General features: G+C 41.2%; 1 non-coding gene across 1 annotated transcript; it reads left to right on the top strand.

The window, feature by feature from the left end:
* The first annotated feature begins 9,382 nt into the window (after nucleotides 1-9,382).
* Nucleotides 9,383-9,489, top strand: LOC145103625 (small nucleolar RNA R71). Its single transcript, XR_013706706.1, has one exon. It is a non-coding gene; the product is annotated as a small nucleolar RNA R71 (small nucleolar RNA).
* The last annotated feature ends 306 nt before the right edge of the window (nucleotides 9,490-9,795 follow it).

Genomic DNA, 9,795 nt, shown 5'->3' with positions numbered 1-9,795 from the left:
TGCTCCATCTTCTGTATTTCGCCTCGGGGGCAGTACTCCGCCATTAACATTTCTTTCATTTCTGCCCAGGGAATAGAGTTGGCTACAGGGAGTGTCATAGCTTCTACGTGACCATTCCACCAAGTGAGTGCTTGGTCCACGAAAGTGCAGGCCGCAAACTTCACCTTCATCTGCTCGGGGCACTCGCATATCTCGAATACCGACTCTACCTTCTCGATCCATCGCGTTAGAGCGATCACTCCTCCAGTGCCGTTGAAAGTTCGGGGTTTAGCGTTCGCAAAATCCTTGTAGGTGCACGTTTTAGTGAGTCCTTGGTTCGCCCCGTTGTTCGAACTTCCGGATCCTTGCCCGTTACCTCCTCCGTTGTTCCCTCGGTGAAGTTGTGCCATAGCTGTTGTGACCGCAGCAGACACGGCTGCCTGGAAAGCAGTGGAGTCAACTTCGGGCGGGGTTGGTTCGGGATTTCCGCGAGTAGCTGGGCGAGGCATCTTTCTGTCATGAAACGGAAAGATGTTGAGTGTACGTGGTTTCTATGAGGTGGCGACCCTACTAACTAGGTGTATGACACGAACCTAAACATTACTACCATCGAGCATATAATCATAACGTCTCAACACATAACAACTGAGAATATCATAGCAAAACACACAAAAGTTTATTAATATTATCCGTGTTTAGTACAAGAAAATTTGCTCGTAAGAGCATACATAAGTAACACTAATCCGACAGCATAACGGCTCCATGAGTAGTGTAGTCACTTAAACATAGAACCGGAGTACATAACATAGTTCCTAACGACCTACTATGATAAGTCTGTCCCTAATCGTGATGAGCTGCGTCAGGAGGTGGTGCTGAAGATGTGGATGCTCCCTGAAGACGAGCCACTAGGCGTTCTGCGTCCTGAAGTCGAGACTCCCACCTTACCTGCGTCATGTGGAACTCCCGGAGGACGTCACGCGTCTCCTGCTCCGCACGCTCGACCCTAGTCCACAACTGGCGCACTTGATCAGCAGTGCCCTGAGCAAGGTCGCCGGTGTCCCGCAATTGTCTCACCATGACCGGTAGGGCTCGGTCGGCCAGTCCTCCGTCCCTCAAGTCAAAGAACTCACGTGACATGCCAAACGGGGGTCGTTGTCCCTGATGTCTGCTCCATCTCCAAAGATCAATGCCCCAAGGAGGGGTAGGTCCAGTGGGGCCCACACGGTAAGCAGGCACCCTGATCGGGTAAGGGGGGTCGATGACCTCGGACTCTGCGTCCGAATCACCCCCTTCGCTGTCATCGAGCTCCTCTCCGAAAGGTTCTTCGTCTTCTTCGGGTTCGGCAGGCTCGCCCTCGACTTCTGCCTCCGGTTCCCCGTCAGATTCTTCTTCGGGGTCCTCCTCAGGTTCCTCTTCAGGCTCTTCCTCAGGTCCCTCCTCCTCCTCTAGCCACCCATTGTTTCCCTGATTAGGGAAGTAGGGGTCTTCAGGGTGATGAAAACCAGCCATGCTGTCTGCGCGAGTACGTGAATATGCTAACATTATTCCTAGGGTACTATGACTATTATACAGACTAAGCAAACATTCTCTTTTTGGGTGATAAAGGGTATAGTTTTAGGCTCCCTAGCTATCCCGATCTCACCAAGACGTGTGTTAGTTTTACCTTGGAGAGAATGTAGTTGATCAGGCTACATTCACTCCTTGGTATCACTAAGAACAGTCCCGAATTAATCGAGATACCAGTGTTATTGTGTTTGATTCGGCGTTAGGTTCTTATCCCTAATGCAAGCAAGTGTGTTTTATTTACTTGTTTTGTTCAGAGTTATGTTAGTCCCTCTTTTTGGTTTATAGTTGCCTATCAATGTATGGCTCGACATGCTAGTTCACTATAAACAAAGCTCTGATACCAACCTGTCACACCCCCGAACCAGACGGCGGAAACGTCCGGGGGCTGTCATGACTCAATTGAATACCATAACATTGAATATATATGAAACATAACAACATTCGTCACCATTCATCAATATAGTACAACCAGTAGCGTTTACATGAAATACATTGTTTAAACATTACATTCCCAAAAATAATTTGTTTGATTCGTACATAAATAAACTGCAACCGTCACTGAATATGATTTCCTTTGATTCACTGGTTCCCTGAGAATACAAGTATTTTGAAAAACGTCAACATATGAAATGTTGGTGAGTTCATAAGTAGTGTTTGAAATCCAATGTTTGTATTGTTTGAAAACCACCAGAAAATCCAATATTTTCTGAAATGAAAAACTTTCGAAAATGTTTGTGAAGATCCATAAGTATGCCTGTTTGTTTCTGTACTTGTGAAAATTGTTTATTAAAAATTATATGCGTTTCGAATCCGATATGTTTGAAAAACCTAGGAAAACCCGATGTTTTCCTAATCCTTTGATATCCGTTAAGTTGCGTTGAAACCATTACAAAGATAGGAGTGTCATTCCCAGGCGACGTTGGATTATTTTTGAGCATGATTATTTACTACAAACCCGCATTACACAAACGCCCAGTTCATAGTAATACTAACGATCCCGAAGGCGTCATTCGTACAAATCACGTTATCCAGCCGCCCTGACTATGTGTCGTCCCACATCCGAAGAGTAAGAGGACACGAAGGCCTCAATGACTCTATTAATCGGTTGGGGATAATATGCGTACGAGGGGTCCCCGACCCGCCTCGCAAAATATGCAGACTTTTCTAGCAATACCAAGGACCCTTGGGGACTAGTGGTATACAAGCCATTGAAAGTCCCTCTACGTTGTGCCAAGTCGGTGAAACTCAACACTTCGTAGAAAATATGCGTCTTCGGGCCTTAAGATCAGGTCATTGGGCTAGCTAGGCCCAACAAGCAAGATTTTACACTTTTGGGGCCCGAAGATGGTGCGTAGACGTCTGTGCACACTCGTATGTAAGCTAAGTTCCCAAACGTTATTTGTATGAATCGTAGTGTAGTAGTGTCGTAGTGTTAGTAGTTGTAGATTTCTATTGGTTCGAGACCGAGCCAATTCGTTTAACAACGACTTTTGGTATTGTAATGTATTGTATTTCGTCGAAAGCCACGGTGCCATTATTTGATCAAATTGTGTATATTGAATTAGCCTTGAAATTTTTCTGTTTCCAGCCCCTCATTGTTTGTAAAATTTACAATTTCAACCCTTTTATTAAATACTTCCCGGTTTGGTCCTTAAACTAATTTTCTTGACATTTTAACACCAAAAATTATTGAAATTAATATTTTTCAGCATATTTTTCATAGAAAACAGTTTAAGTCCCTGAAAATGCAGTTTTCTCGGTTTTAATCCCTTCTTTTCGCAACTTTGACAATTTTGGCCCACATTGGAAAATTTTTGCAACTTTGGCCCTTTTTAAATTTAAAAAGCATTTTAAACCTTTGAAAAGGATTTGGAACACTTATAGTCCACTGTTTTACAGAAAATCACAATTTTGGCCCTCCAAAACAGAAAAATTCGCATAATGGCCTCATTGGGCCAAAAATGTCATTTTTAGCCCATTAAGCTTGGAATTTATGTTTTTAATCCCCTAAATGAGTATATTTCCAGAAATTGATTTATGGAAACTGTTTTGGCACACTTCATCCAGCAGAATTCGTGATATGCCAATTTGGACCCTTAATTTTGTATTTTTCACATTTTAGGCCCAAAATTTGTGTTTTTAATCCAAAGAAAATTGTTACTAAACCACTTAGCCATTTTTCTTGAAACACTTTGTATGTAGAAATATATTTGAAGCTAAAATCATTTCACACAAGATATATCTCGGTTTTGAGGGGTTTTATGGCTAGATCCAACATTATAACACACAAATGCATACATATAAGCATGGAAATCATACAAGGCATACAAAACACATATAGATCTACACTTTCACTTGTATTCCCCCCCCCCCCGCCCCCACAAAACTCATAAAAACAGAAAATAGGGGGTATGAAGCTCACCTTGGGTGTTGATTCGGTTTTTGAAGAAAGATTGGAAGAAATGAAGTGATTTTTGGCCTTTGCACTCCTTGATGAAATTTTCGAGTTTATGGGGTTTCTAGAGTGCAAGATCATGATTTTTGCATGGATTAGGAAGAGATTTTTGATAAATAAGGAATACAAGTCATAGATCCAAGCAAAACCTTACCTTAGATGATGATTTTGTGGAAGAACTTCCTTGAATGCTTCCTAATTTTCGAGAATTTGGATGGAGAAGAGGAAGAAGTCTTGAGTGAATTTTAGAGAGAGTTTGTGAGTGTTTTGTGTGTGTGTGGTGTTGCTCTCGGCCGAGTTCAAGAAGAGAGAGGGAGATATAGACATGAAGTGATGTGCATGGATACATGGAATGGATTTGCATGGAGATCCACAAGACAATAAGGAGGTGGCACACTAAGGTCAACCCTCTTCTTGGGCTTGAGCTTTTGGGCCGAGAATAATGGAGGAAATGAGGGTGTTTGGGCCTTAAATACTTAAGCCCAATTTTCATGGTTAAGTTGAGTGATTTTTGGTCCAAATAAATTTAAATGTGATTTTTATGACTTGTTAGGGTCAAATTAGGTTAATTATGGTTCATAGTCATTAATTTATTTCATTCTAGGTCCAACATGGCTCACAATATTGAAATAAATAGATGTGAGTCCAATTAGAGCCCAATTAGGGTTCTAAGCCCATGATAGTCCAATTGGAAGCTTATTGGTCCATTTGGATCCAATAAGGAAGTTCTAGTCCAAAATAGACTTAACAAGAACTTCTAGGGTTTTCCAATTGTTTGATGACTACTTGTAGTACTTGTATAATGTATTTGATTGAAGTTTTTGATTCACATTAACTTGAATGTTTAGATTACATGACACAAAATTTCCAGTTGTGACAGCATTCATTTGCATCAATCGGTTGTTCCTAAGATCAGCCAAATCAAAATTGCACATTTTTAAAGCCCAAAATGCGTTATGCTCAATCTCGACTGGTAAGTGGCAACTCTTCCCATAAACCAACCGATATGGGGTAGTACCAATAGGTGTTTTGAAAGTTGTTCTAAACATCCATAGTGCATCATCAAGCTTATCCGACTACTCTTTTCTATTACTTCCAACCGATCTTTCTAATATTCTCTTCAACGCCCTATTTGTAACTTCAATTTTCCCACTCGTTTGAGGATGATAGGATGTTGAAAATCTATGGTGGACACCATATTTTTGCAACACCTTAGCTAATTGATCATTGGCGAAGTGGGTGCCTCGATCACTAATTAGAGCCCTTGGAACTCCAAATCTTGAAAATAATTTCTTGAGAAATCATACCACTACTCGAGCATCATTCGTGGGTAATGCTTGTGCCTCCGCCCATTTGGATACATAATCGACTGCTACCAAAATGTATTTATTTCCCTTTGACATTGGGAAAGGTCCCATGAAGTCAATTCCCCAAACATCAAATATTTCGCAAACTTGAATTCTGTTTTGGGGCATCTCGTTGCGTGATGAAATGTTTCCCGACCTTTGGCATGAATCACATTATTTGACAAATTTTGTAGCATCTTTAAATATAGTAGGCCAATAAAAACCCGAATCAAAAACTTTCATGGCCGTATATTATGCTCCATGATGTCCTCCGGTGGGCTCGCTATGACAATGCTCCAAGATTTCCCGACTTTCTTTCCCGTATACACATCTTTTTATCATACCAGCAGCACAGCTACCAAAAAGGTATGGCTCATCCCAAAAGTAATACTTGATTTCTAAAAAGAACTTCTTGTTTTGTTGGCGGGTCAAGTCTTTTGGGATGTATTCACTAACTAAATAGTTAGCTATATCTGCAAACCATGGAATCTCTCCTGCTATAACCAATAAATGCTCTTCAGGAAATTCATCTCTAATCTTGTTTTCTTCTAACTCTTCCAAGTGCGGGTTTTCCAATTTTGATAGATGATCGGCAGCCACGTTTTCCATCCCCTTCTTATCTCGTATTTCAATGTCAAATTCTTGTAGTAGCAATACCCAACGAATCAACCTTGGCTTAGCATCTTGTTTAGCAAAAACATACCTCAGGGCAGAATGGTCGGTAAAAACTATGGTTTTTGACAAAACCAAATATGAGCGAAATTTATCAAATGCAAAAACCATTGCTAGTAGCTCCTTTTCTGTAGTACTGTAGCTCTCTTGTGTTGGGTTTAGGGTCTTACTTGCATAATATATTGGCTGGAAATTCTTGTCAATTCTTTGTCCTAAAACAGCTCCCACCGCAAAGTCACTAGCATCACTCATTAGCTCAAAAAGAAGACTCCAATTTGGAGCTACCATAATAATAGGTGAAGTAGTCAACTTTTCCTTCAACAAATTAAATGCTTCAAGACATTCTTTAGAAAAGTTGAATGGGGCGTCCTTTAAAAGAAGTTGAGTCAAGGGTCTTGTGATCTTCGAAAAGTCTTTAATAAAGCGCCTATAAAACCCCGCATGGCCTAAAAAGCTTCTTACCCCCTTGACATTTGTTGGAGGTGGGAATTTGGCTATAGTGTCCACCTTTTCTCTATCCACCTCTATCCCCATCCTTGAGATCTTATGTCCTAGCACAATTCCTTCCTTCACCATAAAATGACACTTCTCCCAATTAAGGACAAGGTTGGTCTTCTCACATCTTGCTAACATTAGATCCAAGTTGGAGAAGCAATCTTCAAAAGATGACCCAAAAACCAAGAAGTCATCCATAAAAACCTCCATAAACTTTTCGATCATATCATGAAAGATAGCCATCATGCACCTTTGGAAAGTAGTTGGTGCATTGCATAACCCAAAAGGCATGCGTCTATATGAAAATGTTCCACTCGGGCATGTAAAAGTGGTATTCTCTTGGTCTTGTGGGTCAATTGGAATTTGAAAGTACCCCGAAAACCCATCAAGAAAACAATAATAAAGATGACTGGAAAGCCTCTCAAGCATTTAATCGATAAAAGGTAATGGAAAGTGATCCTTGAATGTGGCCTCATTTAGCTTCCTATAGTCGACGCAAACTCGCCACCTGGTTACCGTCCTTGTTGGAATTAATTCGTTGTTTTCATTAGCCACTACCGTCATACCTCCTTTCTTTGGAACCACTTGGACCGAACTCACCCATGGGCTATCAGATATTGAATAAATGATTTCGGCATCTAGTAATTTCACCACCTCCTTTTTCACAACTTCTTGCATATTCGAGTTGAGTCTTCTTTGGCGTTGTACTATAGCTTTTGATCTATCTTCTAAGTTGATTTTGTGGGAACAATAGGCCGGACTAATTCCCTTTATGGCAGTTATCTTCCATGCTATAGCACCTTTCCTTTTCTTTATTACACCCACAAGGCTCTCCTTCTCATGTTTGGCCAAATCAGCAGCTATAATTACAGGTTTTTGCTGGCCATCTTCAAGAAATGCGTACGCTAAGTGATCTGATAGTGCCTTGAGCTCAGTTTTTGTATTCTGAATGCTGAACACGTCGTGTCCAGTAAGGGGACTCGTCGAGTCCGGTGTAATATTCACAACTGTTCGGGGTTCTTAGAATGGACTCGCCGAGTCGAGCTTTCTGCACTTCTGATCAGATCGTTATAATCAGCTTCCTCGAGCAGTCTTTCTAATTCCAGCAGGTCCTTTTTAGCATCAAACTCTTCTTCAAATGAGACGGTGGACTTGTTTGATTTATCTTCATTCCAATCTTCCAATAATTCTTCCAACATGTCAATCGAAAATGTCGTATCATCACTACTCCTTGCATGCTTCATGGCTTGATCAACTCCGAAAGTGACTGATTCGTCTCCTACCCGAAGGGTAAGTTTAGAATCTTGCATGTCAACGATATCACTTTCTGTATTAAGAAAAGGTCTTCCTAATATGATCGGCACTTAGGGATCCGCTTCCATGTCTAAAACTATAAAGTCCGCAGGGAACACGAACTTGTCCACTTTCACCAAAAGATCTTCACAAATTCCCCTAGGAAATGTAACCGTATGTTTGCTAGGTGAATTGCCATTCGAATTGGCCTCGGCTCCGGGAGATCTAATTTCTTGAAAAATGAGTATGGCATGAGATTTACACTTGCCCCTGAATCGGCCAATGCATAGATGGTAGCTAAATTTTCGAATTGACAAGGTAAGGTTAAGCTTCCCGAGTCACCCTTCTTCTTCGGTAGTTTGTTCAACATGGTAGCTGAACAATTCTCATTTAAAACCACTTTTTTCTTTTCTTCCATCTTCCTTCTATTATTTAGAAGCTTCTTCAGAAATTTGGCGTATTTTGGCATTTGAGCAACCGCTTCTATGAATGGTATATTAATTTGAAGAGCCTTTATGTGTTCTAGAAACTTCTGGTAGTCTTCTTCATTCTTTTCTTGTCTAGCTCTGGCTGGATATGGCAGTGGAGGCTGATATGGCTTAATAGGAGGCTTAATTTTCTGATCAGGTGTTGGACTCGTCGAGTCCATATCCTGGACTCGGCGAGTAGAGTCTGGGTTCAGCTGGGTCTGATTTTGGTTCTGCCCTTCTGCCTCCTTCTCTTGTACCAGCTTCAGATCTTCGTTCTGAATAGGGGCCAGAGGGGTTATAATCTTCCCGCTCCTAGTTGTGACAATATCTATATGTGCGCCTTTCGGGTTACTTTTGGTATTTCTCAGAAGTCCACCCGGTCTTCTCTCACTCACTTGTTGTGCAAGTTGCCCCAGCTGCTTTTCTATGTTGAGAATAGATGCTTGCAGATTCCTAAGCAAATCTTGTTGATCTTTCATCATAAGTTGGTGTTCTCTCAACATATTTTGTTGATCTTTATGTATAGCATCGGTATCATTGTGTCGTTTCTCGGATGCGGCTACGAATCTTGTAAGCATCTCTTCCAAATCAGCTTTCTTTTCCATAACCTGCTCCTCCTTTTGATAGAAACCTCGTTCTTTTTGCTTGTATTTCTCCTCCTTTGCCTTTTTGTACTCGTCATACGGGAGCCATTCCTTCTTCGGTTTTCGCCAATTATCATCAAATCTGTCGCCACTTGAATAAAATACTTGAGCCTTCTTGTTTCCATTCTCATCCAAATCACAATCTTTAGTGAGGTGAGGTCCTCTACAACTCTCACATCCTACCCAAATAGCATGGATTGTTTGATCCATCTTAGTCATCCTCCTATCTAAACTATCTAGTTTAGCCATGATTGCCGCCATGCTATCTTTAACAATGTTCACTACCCCCTACTTACTTCATTTTGTGGGTAATTATATTCTCTTGAGTGTTTACATAACTCCTCAATTAATTCCTTGATCACCGGGGGTGCTTTCTTTGTGAGGGGTCCTTGCGAGTCAAGGAGCTGCCTAGTTGTTACATTGACTCCATCATAGAAAATGGAGACTTCTTGTTGGCTATTAAGATCATGATGTGGGAAATTCCTTAGTAGACTTTTGTATCTCTCCCATGCCTCATAAAGGGACTCTCCAGGTTGTTGTTCAAAGTTGGCAATAACTTTCTTCAACTTGGCTATTTTTGAAGGTGGGCAAAACTGGTCAATAAATTCTTCTTTCATCTTAGCCCATGTAGTGATGGATCTGGGAGGGAGTGACTTGAGCCAATCCTTTGCAGCACCTTTGAATGTAACTGGAAGCATACGAAGCAGCTGGGTTTCGCGAGGCACATTTGGAACATTAAAATAATCAGCTACATCATTGACTTCATTCAAGTGTTTATAGGCATCTTCGTGGTGTTTTCCGTAGAAGGTGGTCTCCTTGAGTTGCGCAACTATGTGACCCTTTAGCTCAAAAGTGGCAGGTGCGGGAATTGCAGG

Source organism: Lactuca serriola, chromosome 4 (assembly GCF_051521515.1).
Source record: "Lactuca serriola cultivar US96UC23 chromosome 4, Lser_US96UC23_V15, whole genome shotgun sequence".
NCBI classification, from domain to species: domain Eukaryota; kingdom Viridiplantae; phylum Streptophyta; class Magnoliopsida; order Asterales; family Asteraceae; genus Lactuca; species Lactuca serriola.
This window is presented reverse-complemented; position numbering and strand designations above follow the sequence as displayed.